This window comes from Malus sylvestris, chromosome 6 (assembly GCF_916048215.2).
Source record: "Malus sylvestris chromosome 6, drMalSylv7.2, whole genome shotgun sequence".
NCBI lineage: Eukaryota > Viridiplantae > Streptophyta > Magnoliopsida > Rosales > Rosaceae > Malus > Malus sylvestris.
The window spans coordinates 7,329,078-7,346,856 of NC_062265.1; the positions used below are offsets into that span (position 1 = coordinate 7,329,078).

Here is a 17,779-nt window from a genome sequence, read left to right on the forward strand (position 1 = left end):
TACACAAGTAGTAAGAGCATAGATGACAGTACGACATAAGTAAAGCACTTGAATCTAGTTAAGATACTATTACACAACCAGAAATAAACTCCAACATTTATTTGGGTAGATGTCAGAATCGCCAGAGATCTCTCTTATGGCACAGAAAATTCAGCTAACTAAGTCATGGAGGGGCGAAAAACAGAAAGTGTGAGTGAGCAAAAATAAGGGAGCTTTAATGAAAAGGGCTTGGACAAAGTTTAATTTAACCAAAAACCATCATATATTATTATTTAATCAAAAGGGCTTCATATTTAATTATAAGGACAAAACTAATCTATTTGAGGCCCACAACAATTAAACCCACATGGGATGAATTAAAAGCCCAAAACGAAACAAATTTTTTTTTCCAGCCCCTGCCCCTAACAGAAATCCCATTCTGTCAGCCAATCTGTTATAATTAAACTTCTTTTTATTTACAAGTATGCCACTTCCTCATTAATCCACCAAACATATGTCATTCAAAAGTTGCCTACCTTTTCCAACGAACCAGCTTCCTCTCACTTTGCGATTTCTTCCAACTTCAGTCGGTTGGAATGAGATAGCGATTTGGAAGAAAGATTGGATGGCCGAAGAGATTATGTTGGAGGATCAAGTGGCGAACCTTCTGTAGAGGTACTTGGGGAACTATGTGAAGGGGCTCAACAAGGAGGCCCTCGAGAACAGTGTGGCAAGGTGATGTGGAGTTAAAGGGCCTCAATGCACTAAAATTACCAACAAATGTTTAAGGGAAGATTTCTTGGATCAGTGAAACTTAAAAGTGCGAGACTCACATCAATGTTTATAATTTTGTTTTTTGTTTTTTTTTTAAAACTAGTTTTTGATTATGTTTGGTCCGAATTATGTTTGGAAGTCTCATGCAATAGCCTTGGATCTATCTCATTATAAAGTTGAACTCGTGTGTGTGAGTGTGTATATATATAAAATAAAAAATAAAAAAGGAGCTTCCTCTCAAGAAATAGTCAGGAGATTACACAATAAAGTTTCCAAAATATTCCGTTTAAGAAAAAAAAAGTCACTTTTTATGTGTTTGAGATAGTCAGGAGACTACACAATAAAGTCACTTTTTATTGAGAGAGTCAATGATAGTCAGGAGATAGATCCAATAATTAGTTAGTGTTACATTTAAGAAATAGTCAGTGTTCCGTTTAAGAAATAGTCAGTATTTAGTTATATATATATATTGAGATAGTCAGGAGATTACACAATAAAGTTTCCAGAGTACTAGTGTTCCGTCTAAGACATAGTCAATATTTAGTTTACGAAACAGTGATAATACTAGTGTTCCGTTTAAGAAATAGTTAGTGCTTAGTTTACGAAATAGTGATAGTATTAGTGTTCGTTTGATAAATAGTCAGTGTTTAGTTTACGAAACAGTGATAGTACTAGTGTTCTGTTCAAGAAATAGTCAGTGTTTAGTTTATGAAACAGTGATAAGTTTACGAAACAGTGATAGTACTAGTGTTCCGTTTAAGAAATAGTCAATGTTTAGTTTACGAAACAGTGATAGTACTAGTGTTCGATTTTGTTTACGAAACAGTGATAGTACTAGTGTTCATTTGATAAATAGTTAGTGTTTAGTTTACGAAACAGTGATAGTACTAGTGTTCCGTTTAAGAAATAGTCAGTGTTTAATTTACGAAATAGTGATAGTACTAGTGTTTCGTTTAAGAAATAGTCAGTGTTTAGTTTACGAAACAATGATAGTACTAGTGTTCCGTTTAAGAAATAGGACAAACAAAAGAAGATTGCATCTGGATAAATCTACAATTAGGAAATTTTGGGTCATCTCCATTTGGCTGTGTGCAAAAAAAAAAAAAAAAAAAGTTAAGAGGGTTGAATATTGCATTTGGATCACAAAATAAACATACTTATTAAAGTTGAAATTATTTTGAGCCATTTGCATTTCGAGATGTGAAAGCCTTAAAGGAAAACGATGGGCAATCAATTTTGACCAATTGCAGCTAGCCCATGTTGAACTGCAAGTGAAATCCACCTAATTGAACTTCTGGAAGTGCATATTATTTGTAATTTAAGTTAGAGAATGTGAAACAAGCTCAATTAACTTCCTAATCACTCTCTCTTAGTGACTCAACAAGTCTAAATACTACAAACTGTATCAAGAGTTCATTAGCACACAATCACCTGCTCAATGCATCGAAGAACCTCTCTCTTGGCAACTTCTTTGCTCTCATAAAGCCCATCAACAAAAATTTTAATTTGCAAAATTAAATTGTAAAAAAAATAAAGATTAAACCCATAAACAAAAATTAAAAATTAAACAACAATTAGAAACTAATTGCTCTCATAATTTCTCTCAAAAATTATCCAGTCATGTTCTGAATCAGAATAACGTATATTGCCCATTGTAGGCACATAATCACATAGCAAGATAAACACAAAATTCAAACAGAATTAAAAAATTAAAACTAAAAATATTTTAAATGAAATTTTAAAATTGGTAAAAATGGAAGAACAATCAGAGATGGTTAAGGGTTGTCGGTCACGGTTAAATCAGAAACATGGACCCATAATTCCTCATCATATCACACTTGAAACCCTAAATTTGCAAATTAATTTAAAAACCAAAAACTTCAAACACCCAAAAACAAAAAATATCACAGCCCGAACATTAAGAACCGAAAAATAATCAATATTTCCAAATCAAAATTCAATAGCACAAATACTAATGTCCTTTGAATATCGACTTCTGTCTGGTCGGCAGCCGATATTGGATTTGTCACGGCGCAATAGAAACGATATCTAGATAGAATAGGCACCGTGAAGTATGCCGGTGATGATCTAAGGGGACGGGCATAAACAGATGATGAAGAATGTATTCGGTAATGCTTGCACCTCAGGTACGGCAGCGATGATCCAACTAGCTAGTTTTCCTGGACGAAAGGTAGATTAGGAAAGTCATACGACATCTCTGCTTTTTTCCGAACCAAGATCTGAACTTGTTTATCACATCTTTCAAGAATATAACCACTAAAACTCATGAACAATATATGCACAGATTTTAATAAGAAAACAAATACCCCACTCCATCAACTAACAATAATCAGAAAGAGCATTTTAACTAGATTCCAACCTGCAACTTCCAATTTAAGCCTCTCTGGACTACTCGATTTCCACACTGTCTATGGTAGCCACACTTGCTCCAGCATTCTTTAATAAATTACCTCTTTAAGTGGCCCTTGCATGGTTCTAAACAATCATCATTCTTGACTCTTTCAAGTAGGCATCTTTTACAATAGAACGGACAGTGTTGTTGAGGGTTGCGAGTCATAGAGATACACTCTTCCAAGAAATCATCGTTTAGAAGGCCTTCTCGGGTGTTTCAGAGTTTGACGGAGAAGATCGGATGATGGCAAGATGTAATGAGAAAATTACATAAAGTAATCTGAGTTTATAGACTTTTTCTCTGCATATGAAGGAAACAGACCAAATAAACGGGTGAGGAAACTTGATGTTTGGGGTACAATTGGAAGCACAATAAATTATTTTGGTTGGGCCAGTTTTATTGGGTTGATTTTATATTAGGTTTTGTACTAACCATTAAATAAACTTTTAACATGGTTTTTGGTTAAAATTTAAAGTTTTCCAACCCTTTTGATTAGTTTTCCTCAAAAACAAAGGTTTATGAAACACATTTATTTTCCGAACATACTAACCCCTCGTCGTAAAACAAGTATAGTTTCCAGAAAATCACACTACGTATAAGTATGAAATCAAATGTAATTCATCAATAATTCAAGAAACACAACAAATCATAATATCTCTCAACCTTAGCAGTCAAAATCAGGTGTTCATCAATCTATGCTAACACATGATTTCATGCAGAGAAATTCTGACATTAACAGGACTGAGTGTAGTCATAATATACGCTATAGTACTACAATCACGTGAAGACTGGCGCTAAGCGTATGTTGCCTATTTCAACATAGGATAGAACTGTCACCTACAACGGATCCAAAGTGAGCGTGCGGTGTGAGGTGAACATACACGTGAAACTTGGCCTTGGCCCGAGGCGAGTACTACACCGGTGCAAGCATGCATAATAAGCAGATAAAATGTATATGAACATGCCATGACAATTTATAAATCTCAACAATATAATAGTACTTAAAAAATGAAATAAAACATGGCATGATAAACATAATATTAAATCCAAATGCATTTGTGGAAAACATAAAACAGTATATATAATATACTAGCATATGGGCACACACAAAGTGTGTGAGAATTATTTTTATTTTTATTTTTGAAATAGAACGAGAGAGGAAGAGAGTGATAGAGAATGTAGGAATGGGAAGTTTTTATTTATTTATTTATTTATTTTTTAATTAGAGATATGTTAGGATTACATGTAGGTGATGCTTTGAAAAAAATAGTAAAATTTGGTTATGTGAAATTACATTTCTGCCCCATATTTCTTATTTATGTTATGTTTTAATTAGAGAGTTAAATTGGTAATTTCATAGGGTTTTGGTTGACAATGATTGTTTTATTAATTAGTAGAGATATAAAAAAAATGCCTACTCATTGATACGTAGTTGGACCGTAGCCTCCTAGCCTTACTTGACCTCGTACCTCCTTAGGATAATTATCTCCTATATGTGAAACAACTATAGTAATTAATTAATTAAAATATACATGAAAAAGCTAGGAAAATCCCCCATAGTTTGCTTAAACGGAGGATTTAAATATACGAAAACATTCTACGCGACATCACGGACCCATACACATCGACCATGCGTAGCCACGAAGCGGCACACGCCCTCATGCGCCGCCAGCAATTGACCACACGCACAAGCTACGAGAATTCATGTGCTGGCAGAAACCTTAGGGATTCCGTTAACTATAACAGAAAACCTTAATGGCATGAGAATAATCTGTAAACTTTAATTGAATATTCTCCTTCTTCCTCAGTTATTCTGTTGCTGTCGCCGCCGTTTGGTTCGCCAGAATTTGGAAAATGTTTGTTGGATTTTTGTAAAAACTTTAAAACTTCATAACTTTCTCAATTCACAACCATTTTTGACATTCTTTATATGGAAATGAAGCTTTGGAGTAGAAGAACAAAGTTATACCTTTTGGGAGTCCAAAAAATGGATGGAGATGGACTGAAAATGGCTCGAGAGTCTCGATCTTAATTCTGACGTCACAAAATTGTGTATTTTCACGTTGGCTTAGTTTCAAACTTGGACTAATGACCTAGGGAAGTTGTTTAGTTGCTTCTAAATCTTCCAAAACCTTGTAACTTGGATGGAAAGTCGTTGGAGAAGTTCTATCAAAGTTAGAGCTCTGAGTTGAGAAGTCAAAACTCGCTCGTTTTTAAATTGGGTCTTACGGATAGACTTAGGGAGATGAAAGGAGTACGATGGTGGTGGTTTGAACGTCGATCTGTGACGTTTGCTGATGTTGTTTGTGTTGCAGAGAGAAAGAGAGGTGCGGAGTGAGAGTACCGAAGAAGAGAGAGAAAGAAAGAATTTGATTGGATAAGAGAGAGAGAGTATCTGATTGGGTGAGAAAAAGTAGGAAGAGGTGTGATTGGGTGATGGGGTAAAAAGGAAACCAATTTTTCAAATGAGATGTGTCCAATAATATGACAATTCTAGAAGTCGAAAGAAAAATCTACTTCAACCTATCTAAAATAATGCCCACCGATACTCAATAATTCGCACACATGTGTACATTTTACCTGGTTTTAACGTACTTTAACTAAGCATAATTTCTTCGTTACAAATCTGATTTGGGTCTAACTCATGCTCACGCGTTCGTAATAACGAGTACTATTTAATTACTATAACAAGAAAAATAAATTAAATGCCAAACAACAAACGTACACGTCGGATTTCTACTTTGCCAAAAAGGGCATATCCGTCATTTTACACACTCGGGAAGGAAATTACATGAAAAATTAGGGACGAGTTGTCACAACCTACTCCCCTTCAAAAAATTTTGTCCTTGAAATTTTAACACTACTGAGGATTATAGTTAAAGAACAAACGTGGATAAAGATCTTGTATGCGCTTCTCTGTTTCCCAGGTAGCTTTCTCAACTGAGTGGTTTCTCCATAAGACTTTCACCAGTGGAACGGTTTTGTTTCTGAGAACTTTTTCTTTCCAATCAAGAATCGTCACTAAAACCTCATTGTAACTCAAGTCTGGGTTAATCTCAAACGGCTAGGGCTGAATCACATGTGACGGGTCAAAGACGTATCTCCGTAGCATGGACACGTAGAATACATTGTGCACTTTTGAAAATTTTGGTGGTAAATCAAGTTGATAGGAAACTTCACCAACTCACTTTATAATATGATATGGCCTGCTAAAATGAGGACTTAGCTTTCCTTTCTTCCTGAAACGTACAACGACTGTCCATGGTGGTAGTTTTAAAAATACCCAATCTCTAATCGTATACACTCTGTCTGTCGAATGTTTGTTTGCTATACTCTTTTGTAGATCTTGTGCTGCCTTTAGATTTTCTTTTATCACTTGAATATTCTGCGTCATCTTGTCTACTGTTTTAGGACCCACCCAAACTCTTTTTCCGACCTCGGACCAACACAAAGGTGTACGGCAAGGTTTCCCATACATTGCTTTGAATTGTGACATACCAATGCTGGAGTGGAAGCTGTTATTGTAGGTGAATTCTATTAATGGTAAGCGTTTGTGCCGTCTTTGAACTGAAGAACTGAAGATCTCAGCATGTCTTCTAATGTCTAAATAGTTCTCTTGGATTGTCCATCAATATGAGGATGATAGGTGATACTGTAGAGAAATTTCAACCCTAGGTTTCTTTCTCTCTACTTTGACCTGCTGATAGATCGGACAACGACTCACGTACTCAGCAATTTCTCTCTTCATTCCTAGCCAATTGTAGAAAGGTCAGATGGCATGATACATTTTAGTACTCCCGGGATGCATTGCATTAGCTAAGAGGTGTGCCTCGTCGAAAATTTCTTTCTTCAGTTCTTCCACCTTCGGTACATACATTCAATCACCTTGTATAAGCATACCGTCAATTCTTTGTACTCTGAGGTCTCTTCTATTGACGTTCATCATTGCTTGTTTTGACTCCTGATTCTGAGTCGTTCATCTGAGCCTCAAGATCATGGTCTAATGAGACTGGTCTGACTTGAAAGTTGGCTAGTAGGGTTCTCTGGTGATCCACTCCCACGACGGTTCTAATAGATCTTAGGTTAGTTAGAAAAGGAACATGTCATGCATAAGGAGCATTGAGTCGACCGTGAGATTTTCTGCTGAGAGCATCTTTCGTACTGTTCGAATGATCGGGATAATTATTCAATAGTGCAGTCATAATCGCTGATCAATTCCATCCACCTACGCTGCCTAAGATTAAGTTCTTTCCAAGTAAAGATATACTTGAGGCTTTTGTGATCAATGAAGATTCGACACATTTTCCCATAGAGATAGGGCCGCCAAATTTTCAAAGTGAAAATAATAGCTGCCAACTCTAGGTTATGGGTAGGGTAGTTCATTTCATGGGGTTTTAATTGTCATGAGGCATACGCGATCACCTTTCCATGTTGCATCAACACATAACCCAAACCATTCAGAAAGGCATCATTATAGATATCGAAATTCCCATTGTCATGGTAAGTGCCAGAACAAGTGCATAAGTGAGACAACACTTCAATTGCTGGAAATTTCACTCATAATCATCATTCCATTAGAATTTAACTCATTTCTTGGTCAACCTTGTCAAAGGCAGTGCTATGGCTGAGAAATCTTTCACAAAGCATCGATAATAGTCAGCAAGACTAAGAAAACTCCGTACTTTAGTGACAATCTGAGGTTGCTCCCAATTTTCCACTGTAACTACTTTATGAGGATTTACGAGAATACACTGAGCTGATACCACGTGTCCCAAGATAGGCACCTGATCCAACCAGAATTGGCATTTACTGAATTTAGTGTATAGTTGATTCTCCATTAGCTTCTTTAAAAACCAAACACAAATGTCTAGCATGGTCAGCCTCGCTCTTGGAATACACCAGAATATCATCAATGAAGACAATTACGAACCTATCAAGATATGGACAGAATACCTGATTCATCAGGTTAAAAAAGCTGCTAGACCATTTGTTCACCAGAATGGCATCATAAGGAACTCATAATGACCATATTAAGTTCGGAAGGCTATTTTCAGAACATCATCACTTCTAATTTTTAAATGATAATAACCGAACCTTAGATCAATTATCAAGAAAATGCAAGCACCACGAAGTTGGTAAAAAAGATCATCGATACAAGGTAATGGATAATGGTTTTTAATCGTCACCTGATCCAGATGTCTATAATCGATACATAGCCTCAATGTTCCGTCTATCTTCCTCACAAACAAGACTAGAGTTCCCCAAAGAGAAGTGCTGGGTTAAATAAATTCTGTTGATGCACAAAATCAGCGAGGACTTTGGTACAACAGAAAGTGTTAAGTTTGTGACCTTTGCTAGATTACTCCGGTCACTAGTGTGGATTAGTAAGTAAATGGATAGGGATAGGGATAGGGAAGCAAACACAAGATGTACGTGGTTCACCCATATTGGCTTCGTCCATGGAGTAGAAGAGTTCTCATTATTTGTGAAGGGTTTACACAAGTACATAGGTTCAAACTCTCTTTTAGTGAGTACTAGTGAATGATTTAGTACAAATGACCTTAGGAAATATTGTGAGAGAATGATCTCTATTTATAGAAGAGAGTTTCTAGTTTCATGTTTACATTGACACGTGTCGTGTTGTGATTGGCTTCTGATGTTGACATGTGTCGCGCTATGATTGGCTTCTAATGTCGACACGTGTCGCACTGTGATTGGCCTCCTAGTTGGAGGGAAACTCTTTTGGGTCCTTGATGGTATAACGTTGATCGGTGCTCAGTAGTTTCAGGATGGTAAAGTATGGTACAAACAGTGCTCCCCTAAGTTCCCGAGTGAAGGAAGCTCTTCGGTTGGGGACTTGCAAGATCCAAGCTATTGAGTAATCACGAAACTTCTAAGTACCGAAGTGTGGTATCATTTTCACTTGCCTTATCTGTCTCATATATAGATGTGGCATCTTCTCTAGAAGTACTTTTCCTCCATCCAGGGGTGGTATCTTTAATTGATGAAGATGCACAAGGTAATGTATCAATTTCACTTGAAGCTTACTTGTAGTTTTGGGCTTGGTCAAGTGCGATACAAACCCTATAGTAGGAGTCCCCCAAGTCGCCGAGCTAGGAGAATTGCTGAAGGAGGTAACAGACTAGGTAAGTAATTAGACTTCCAAGCAAGCAACCTAGATCAGAGGTTCGACTTCGGCTTCCGGTTGATTGTTCCCCTTCTCCTTGTGTTGTAAACAACAACAAGGATAAGGAGAAGCAAATGGAGAATAGATGATATGAGACACTTTTGCTTTTGAAGAAGTAACTTTTCACAGGCTTATTCTTGAACTGGGCTGGAGGTTTTTCTGGTTTCCTCCAGAGTATAAGGTCGACTCAAGAATTTGAGGGTCAAAACAAGTCTATCAAATCTAGAGTACGTTCGACCCTGATGATATGAGATACTTTAATGTTGACAAAGTAGTGGATGTATCAGCACATGTTCTGTTACGCTTGTCTTCATATGTTTCTTTGTATCCTTCTCACTTGCCCTATCTGTTCCTCAGGCAGATGTGGTATCTTCTCTAGAAGCATAAGATGTTGAAGATGAGTACTCGAGAGCAATGCTAGGAAAGTAATCAGGCAAGGGGTTCCAGGCAGGCAGTTCTTGACTGGAAGCTTGATTCCAAGTGTTGACTGATTGCTCTCTGTCTCCTTGTCTTGCAGTTAAGACAGGGAAAAAGCATGATATGGTATACTTTTACTTTTAACCCTGATGATATGGAATACTCCTTGCTCTGGTGTGGCTTGTTTCCAGAGGTATTATCGGGAAGAAAAGAAGCTGAGTATTTCGAGAGACTCTACTGAGGGTGCCTTCTCGGATGTGAAGAAAAGTTGAGCATTTTTTTTATTTGCAAGTCTACCTGGCTGTGGAGGATGGAGGTCGACATATATAGGAGTCTCCCTAACAACAAGTAGTGGTGCTATTCCTTTACCCTTCTTGGTCATAGCAATGTAGTAGGAGCTGCAAGCTTCACGTGTTTTAACTTTGTCAGAGCACTTTGAAAAAGTGATCTGTGGTATATAGAAAGCTGATGTTGCATGTGAAGATTGCAGAAAAGCTTTATCTAAGGAAATCTGGCTCTCAAAGTTCGGAGAGCGACGCCTCTTCGATTTTCGAACAAGCAATCATGTTGGGGATTTGGCTCTCGAGATTCAAAGAACGGTGCCTCTTCGATTTTTGAGGAAGCAATCCTGTTGGGGTTTGACTCTTAAGATTTGTAGAGCAGTGTCTTTTCGATTTTTAAGAAAGTAATCTTGTTGGGAGTCTGGCTCTTAAGATTCAGAGGGCGGTGCCTCTTCGATTTTTGAGCACGTAATCCTGTTGGGAGTCTGGCTCTCGAGATTCGGAGAGCGGTGCCTCTTCGATTTTTTGAGAAAACAATCCTGTTGAGAGTCTGACTCTTGAGATTCGGAGAGCAGTGTCTCTTCGATTTTTGAGAAAGTAATCCTGTTGGGAGTCCGGCTCTCGAGATTCGAAGGGCAGTGCCTCTTCGATTTTTTAGAGCGTAATCCTGTTGGGAGTCTAGCTCTCGAGATTCGGAGAGCGGTGCCTCTTCAATTTTTGAGCAAGCAATCTTGTTGGGAGTGTTTTCTCGAATGTAAGTAAGGGTTGGGCATTTTTGCCAGTCTGCCTTGCCACGGAGCACAGAGGTTGACACACATTTAGACTTTCTAGTTATCAAGCAGTGGTGCTGTTCTTTTACCCTTGTGGGTAATAGTAGGGTAGCTGGACCTTCAAAATTTATGTGTCTAAACTTTGTCAAAGATCTTTGGCAAAGTTATTTGTGGTACCCGATGAGCTAATGTTGTGTGTGAAAAGTGGTGCTTCTTCGAAATTCGAAGAGTGGTGCCTCTTCGATTTTTGAACCAACGACTCTGTTGCCCTTTCTTTTGTAAGGGCACCAATTGTGTGCAAGAAGTACATTCAGAGAGTTATTGCTTGTAGGAATTTTCCCATTACTTCAGAGATTTATTGCACCTCATTTCTCATTCATCATTTCTGAGAATGTTTGACCCATCTGACCGTCGTTTTAACTTGAACTTTGGTGAAGAGGCAGCCATGCCTTCTCAAGACAACATATGACGCCCATCCTTCTTATCCCATACTGGTCCTCTTACCGTTGGGGACTCTATGATGAAGAATGATATGACCGCTGCGGTGGTGGCCAGGAACCTTCTCACTCCTAAAGATAACAGACTACTTTCCAAACGGTTTGATGAGTTAGTTGTTAAGGATTCTTTGGCTCTCAATGTTCAGTGTGCAGGTTCTGTGTCTAATATGGCCCAACGCCTATTTGTTCGAACCCGGCAAGTTGAATCATTGGCGGCTGAAGTGATAAGTCTCAAACAGGATATCAGATGGCTCAAGCATAAGAATAAACAGTTGCATAGGCTCGCACATGACTATGCTACAAACATGAAGAGGAAGCTTGACCAGCTGCAGAAATTTGATGGTCAGATTTTACTTGATCATCATAGGTTTGTCGGTTTGTTCCAAAGGCATTTATTTCCTTCGTCTTCTGGGGCTGTACCGCGTAATGAAGCTGCAAATGATCAACCTTCGGTGCCTCCTCCTTTTGGGGTTCTGCCTAGTACTGAGGCTCCGAATAATCACCTTCTGGTGCCTCATCTCTCAGGGGCTCTGCCGACTGCTGAGACTTCTCTTGAGCAACCTTTGTGAAGGCTCCCTTTTGTTCGTTTATTTTGATTCATGTATATGTACATATTTGTAATTTATCAGAGATATCAATAACAAGCTTTGCTTCATTTCAACGTATTGTGTTAAATACACAAAGGCCTTCTTCACTAAGTTTTTTGAATTTTTCCTTTTGTTGAAGCTTGTATGTTGAAGTTTTGTGAGGGAAGCATGTAGGTTGAGGTAGTGCTCCCTTAATTTCCTGAGTGAGGAAAACTTCTCGGTTGGAGATTTGAAAAAATCCAAGTCACTGAGTAGTCGTGAGACTTTTGAGTATCAAGGTGTAGTAGCATATGGTAGGAGTCCCCCAAGTCTCCGGTCGAGGGAGTTGACGAAGGAGGTGCCTTGCTAGTAGCCAAGTTTCCAAAGTAACAAAACTTCACCATTTTCCTTTCTAAATGGTAGCCCAAAACTCTTCTTTCATATATATTTGTTATGAAAGTTGTTAGGCCCAAAGACGAGGAGGCCTAGGCAATTTTTTTTTTGAATTTTAGATTTTTTTTGAATTTCCAAATTTTTGAATTTTCAATATATATATATATATTTTAAGCTTTATAGGTGAAGCTTTGTAGGTGAAGCTTTGAGGTTGAAGCTTTGTTGGGTACCATGAATTCATTTTGCTTCACACTATCTTGATCAAGATAGTGTGAAGCTTTTATAGGTGAAGCATTTGTGTTGAAGCTTTGTAGGTGAAGCTTTTGTGGGTGAAGCTTTTGTGGTGGGGGAAGCTTTTGTGAGTGAAGTTTTTGTGATGGGGGAAGCTTTTGTGGGTGAAGCTTTTATTGGTGAAGCTTTTATGGGTGAAGCTTTTGTAGGTGAAGCTTTTGTGGGTGAAGCTTTTGTGGTGGGTGAAGCTTTTGTTGGTGAAGCTTTTATGGGTGAAGCTTTTATGGGTGAAGCTTTTGTAGGTGAAGCTATTGTGGGTGAAGCTTTTGTAGGTGAAGCTTTTATGGTGGGTGAAGCTTTTATGGGTGAAGCTTTTGTAGGTGAAGCTATTGTGGATGAAGCTTTTATAGGTGAAGCTTTGGAGTTGAAGCTTTGTAGGTGAAGCTTTGAAGTTGAAGCTTTGTAGGTGAAGCTTTGGACTTGAAGCTTTGTTGGGTACCATGAATTGATTTTGCTTCACACTATCTTGATCAAGATAGTGTTAAGCTTTTGTAGGTGAAGCTTTTGTGTTGAAGCTTTGTAGGTGAAGCTTTTGTGGGTGAAGCTTTTGTTGGTGAAGCTTTTGTGGTGGAGGAAGCTTTTGTTGGTGAAGCTTTTATGGATGAAGCTTTTGTAGGTGAAGCTTTTGTGGGTGAAGCTTTTGTGGTGGGTGAAGCTTTTGTTGGTGAAGCTTTTATGGGTAAAGCTTTTATGGGTGAAGCTATTGTGGGTGAAGCTTCTGCAGGTGAAGCTTCTGCAGGTGAAGCTTTTATGGTGGGTGAAGCTTTTATGGGTGAAGCTTTTGTAGGTGAAGCTTTGGAGTTGAAGCTTTTGTTGGGTACCATGAATTGATTTTGCTTCACACTATCTTGATCAAGATAGTGTGAAGCTTTTGAGAATTTATAGTTGTCCTCCATTGATGAAGCTTTTGTTGGTGAAGCTTTGTTGGGTACCACGGATTGATTTTGCTTCACACTATCTTGATCAAGATAGTGTGAAAGTTTTAAGAATTTGTAGTTGTCCTTCATTGATGAAGATTTGTTGAATTTCCTTTTTTTTTTCTTTTTTTTTTTGGAAATTAGAAATTTGAAAATGTGGGAGAGACAACATATACAAACTTTGCTTCTACACTATTGAGCAAGAGATTGTGATGCAAGCCACACCTTATAGTAGTTGAAGGTTTGGATGAACCATATAAATTGAATTTGCTTCGAACAATCTTGAATTTGCCTCGAAGGTTTGAGAATTGTAGTTGCCCTTCATTGATGAAGCTTTTGTTGGCACCATAAATTGGTTTTGCTTCACACTATCTTGATTAAGAGTGTGTGAAGCTTTTGAGAATTGTGGTTGCCTTTCATTGATGAAGCTTTTATTGGCACCATAAATTGGTTTTGCTTCACACTGTCTTGATCAAGAGTGTGTGAAGCTTTTGAGAATTGTGGTTGAACTCCTTTGATGAAGCTTTTCTTGGCACCATAAATTGGTTTTGCTTCACATTGTCTTGATCAAGAGTGTGTGAAACTTTTGAGAATTGTGGTTGCCCTCTATTGATGAAGCTCTTGTTGGCACTATAAATTGGTTTTGCTTCACACTGTCTTGATCAAGAGTGTGTGAAGCTTCTGAGAATTGTGGTTGAACTCCTTTGATGAAGCTTTTGTTGACACCATAAATTAGTTTTGCTTCACACTGTCTTGATCAAGAGTGTGTGAAGTTTTTTAGAATTATGGTTACCCTCCATTGATGAAGCTCTTGTTGGCACCATAAATTGGTTTTGCTTCACACTGTCTTGATCAAGAGTGTGTAAAGCTTTTGAGAATTGTGGTTGCCCTCCATTGATGAAGCTTTTGTTGGCACTATAAATTGGTTTTGCTTCACACTGTCTTGATCAAAAGTGTGTGAAGCTTTTGAGAATTATGGTTGCCCTCCATTGATGAAGCTCTTGTTGGCACCATAAATTGGTTTTGCTTCACACTGTCTTGATGAAGAATGTGTGAAGCTTTTGAGAATTGTGGTTGCCCTCCATTGATGAAGCTCTTGTTGGCACCATAAATTAGTTTTGCTTCACATTGTCTTAATCAAGAGTGTGTGAAGCTTTTCAGAATTGTGGTTGTCCTCCATTGATGAAGCTCTTGTTGGCACTGTAAATTGGTTTTGCTTCACACTGTCTTGATCAAGAGTGTGTGAAGCTTTTGAGAATTGTGGTTGCCCTCTATTGATGAAGCTCTTGTTGGCACCATAAATTGGTTTTGCTTCACACTGTCTTGAACAAGAGTGTGTGAAGCTTTCTACGAGTTGTAGTGTTTGCATACAGAGGGAAAATATCTGAAGCAGATGCAAGAGGGCTGAATAGCTTGATCTTCGTATGCCATGCACTGAAGTTATTGTTGGCTTGCAATAAGACTTTGTTGGTGACTATAACTCTTGTTGGGCGTAAGTTCTCCCTTAGTTGAGTTGTCAAGCTTGAGGGTTTTTGATTATTTGTGAATGCTAGGAGTTCACATGTACAAGTTGTACCACTCATCTTCTGGTAGGTGGAATGAATGGTGAGTTGCTTTCATCACTTGATTGGTGGTACGAAGGTGAGTTCCTTCATCACATTTCATAATATTTCATCACCTGGTTGATGGCACGAGGATGAGTTCCTTCTTCACCTGGTTGGTGGCATGAATAACAAGTTGCCAAATGATATTAGAGTACGGGTTGTACATTTCATCACCTGGTTAATGGTATAAAAGAGAGTACTGGTTGTAAATTTCATCACCTGGTTGGTGGCATGAAGATGAGTTCCTTCTTCACTTGGTTGGTGGCATGAGTGGCAAGTTGCCAAATAATAATAGAGTACTGGCTGTACATTTCATCACCTGGTTGGTGGCATGAAGGAGAGTACGGGTTGTACATTTCATCACCTGGTTTGTGGTATGAAGATGAGTTCCTTCTTCACCTGGTTGGTGGCATGAGTGGCAAGTTACCAAATGATATTAGAGTACGGGTTGTACATTTCATCACCTGGTTGGTGGCATGAAAGAGAGTACTGGTTGTACATTTCATCACCTGGTTGGTGACAGGAAGATGAGTTCATTCTTCACCTGGTTGGTGGCATGAATGCAAGTTGCCAAATGATATTAGAATATGGGTTGTACATTTCATCACTTGGTTGGTGGCATGAAGGAGAGTACGAGTTATACATTTCATCACCTGGTTGGTGGCATGAAGATGAGTTCCTTCTTCACACTTCATTACCTGGTTGGTAAGAATAAAGGCAAGGTGTCGAGGCACATTGTAGCAAGTGTCGAAGACATAAAGTATGTTGAACCATTTCGAAGCACAATTGGCTTATGTATGGATGTGTTGGAATGTATGATGTTTATGTATGAATGTGTTGGAATGTATGATGTTTATGTATGAATGTGTTAGAATGTATAATGTTTATGTTGATTGATATGAGTGATGCTTATGAATGTTTTGCTATGCATGAATGGATCCATGCTTTTGATATGTGAACCATGTTGGTTGTAACACTTAGTATCACATACTTTGTGTCAAAGTACGTATATTGAAGCTCTGAGTTGGAGTATAAGGGTAGGTCAATGTAGACCAAGTGTTCCAGTGCTAGGAACGCAAAAGACTCAGAAGAAGTTGTCTTAAATCCTTCTTCTTTAAGTATTTGCTGAATGGCTTGTGTGACAAAAGATCTCAAGCGGTTGAGAGTCAAAACATTTGTAATGTGTATGCCTTCTTATAATAGCATTTCCTTCAGTACCTAGTCCTCCACTTTGAAAGAGTGAGGCTTGGCCCCATAGTCATAGCAGTTGACGTTACGTTTACGCCTGGTTGTCCTGATACGAACTTTTATCCCTCTTGTTGTAATGGGCTTGCTGAGAGTAAAAATCGTTCATCTTACCAAGAGACAGATACATTTGGTGACTTAGCGAGTAGCTAAATGAGGCAGGAGATGATGCAATGGGTGTCTGAATGCCCAATATCTCCTCACTTGGTAGAACTTGACTTCCACTTCCCATTTGTTGATAGGGGTTAGCCATATGAAGGTTCCTTTGGTATGTCCTTGCTTCGGTGGAGGCGTGGTGTAAACCTGTGCCATCATCTCAGAGTAAGTCTTCCAAGTGTTGGCATTGATCATGTACTTGAAGAAACAATCATGTAGGCCTGCCGTGAAAGCCTTAAGGGCTGTCTTATCATCTGCCTCAGCGCAACGAGAATACTCATGGCTGAAGCGACTGGCATACTCTCGTAGTGACTCGTCCGGTTTTTGGCGAATAGTGTACAAGTCATCTATATAATGCAAGTGATCGGTTTAGAAAATGTATTGAGAGAGAAACAGTTTCCTCAATTCCTCAAATAAGTTTACTGTCTGAGGTGGAAGATGGCAATACCAGTTTAAAGCTCCGTCAGAAAGGGTGGAGGGAAAGAGAAGACATCGCTCTTCGTCGGTGTGCATCCGATATGCCATGGTGGACTCAAGGAGGTTAATGTGTTCAATTGGGTCATCCCTTCCAGTATGGAGGTGTAAACCAAGCTTTTGTTTTGTCTTCGCTTGAAAGGGGTGTCGAGGATCCTTCTTGTGAGAGGGCTAGGCCTGGGTTGGTTCCAGTCAGGTATCTCGGCCTGACGTTCGAGCTTCAACTTGTTTACTTCCTCAATGAGCTGTAGGACAAGGGGGTCCTGAGTGGAGTCATGTACCACTGGAATTTTCTTTCGTAAGTCTCAATTGCCTCTTGGAAGTAGGAAAGTTTGAGCAAGGGCGTGTGGTTTTTTCTTGGACTCATCGTACTAACTTTTAGAGCGAGTTTGTCGGAATACCTCAAAGTCCCCAGTACCTTCATGTTCCTCTGGGACATGTCGTTCCTTCCCTATATTGGTAGCTGGCTTGGGTCGTGGGAAGGGATCGAGTCTTTCAAAAACCCTTGGGTCATTGATCTTTGAGCATATGTGGAGAGGATTATCTCGACGTTGCTTTAAGAAGTCTCGGCAGTCATGATAAACGACTTTCGATCCTTCCAACCATTTTGCAAGGAGGTGTCTTCCTCCATTTCTTCTACTTCAGGTCGAAGCATCGGGTTGAGAGAAGTCTCATGTTGATCAATGTTTTGATGATTAGTTCACTCATCATCAGGGATACCCATGTCAAAGGGAGGTGACCCTCCGTGTTGGGGGGCACCCAGATGTTGGTTGATGTCCACAGGGGCAACGAGCTCGCGTGTTTGAGTACGCTTA

General features: G+C 38.8%; 1 non-coding gene across 1 annotated transcript; it reads right to left on the reverse strand.

Annotated features, from left to right (window-relative positions):
• Positions 1-2,339: 2,339 nt before the first annotated feature.
• Positions 2,340-2,429, reverse strand: LOC126627575 (small nucleolar RNA U54). Its single transcript, XR_007625059.1, has one exon. It is a non-coding gene; the product is annotated as a small nucleolar RNA U54 (small nucleolar RNA).
• Between the last annotated feature and the right edge of the window lie 15,350 nt (positions 2,430-17,779).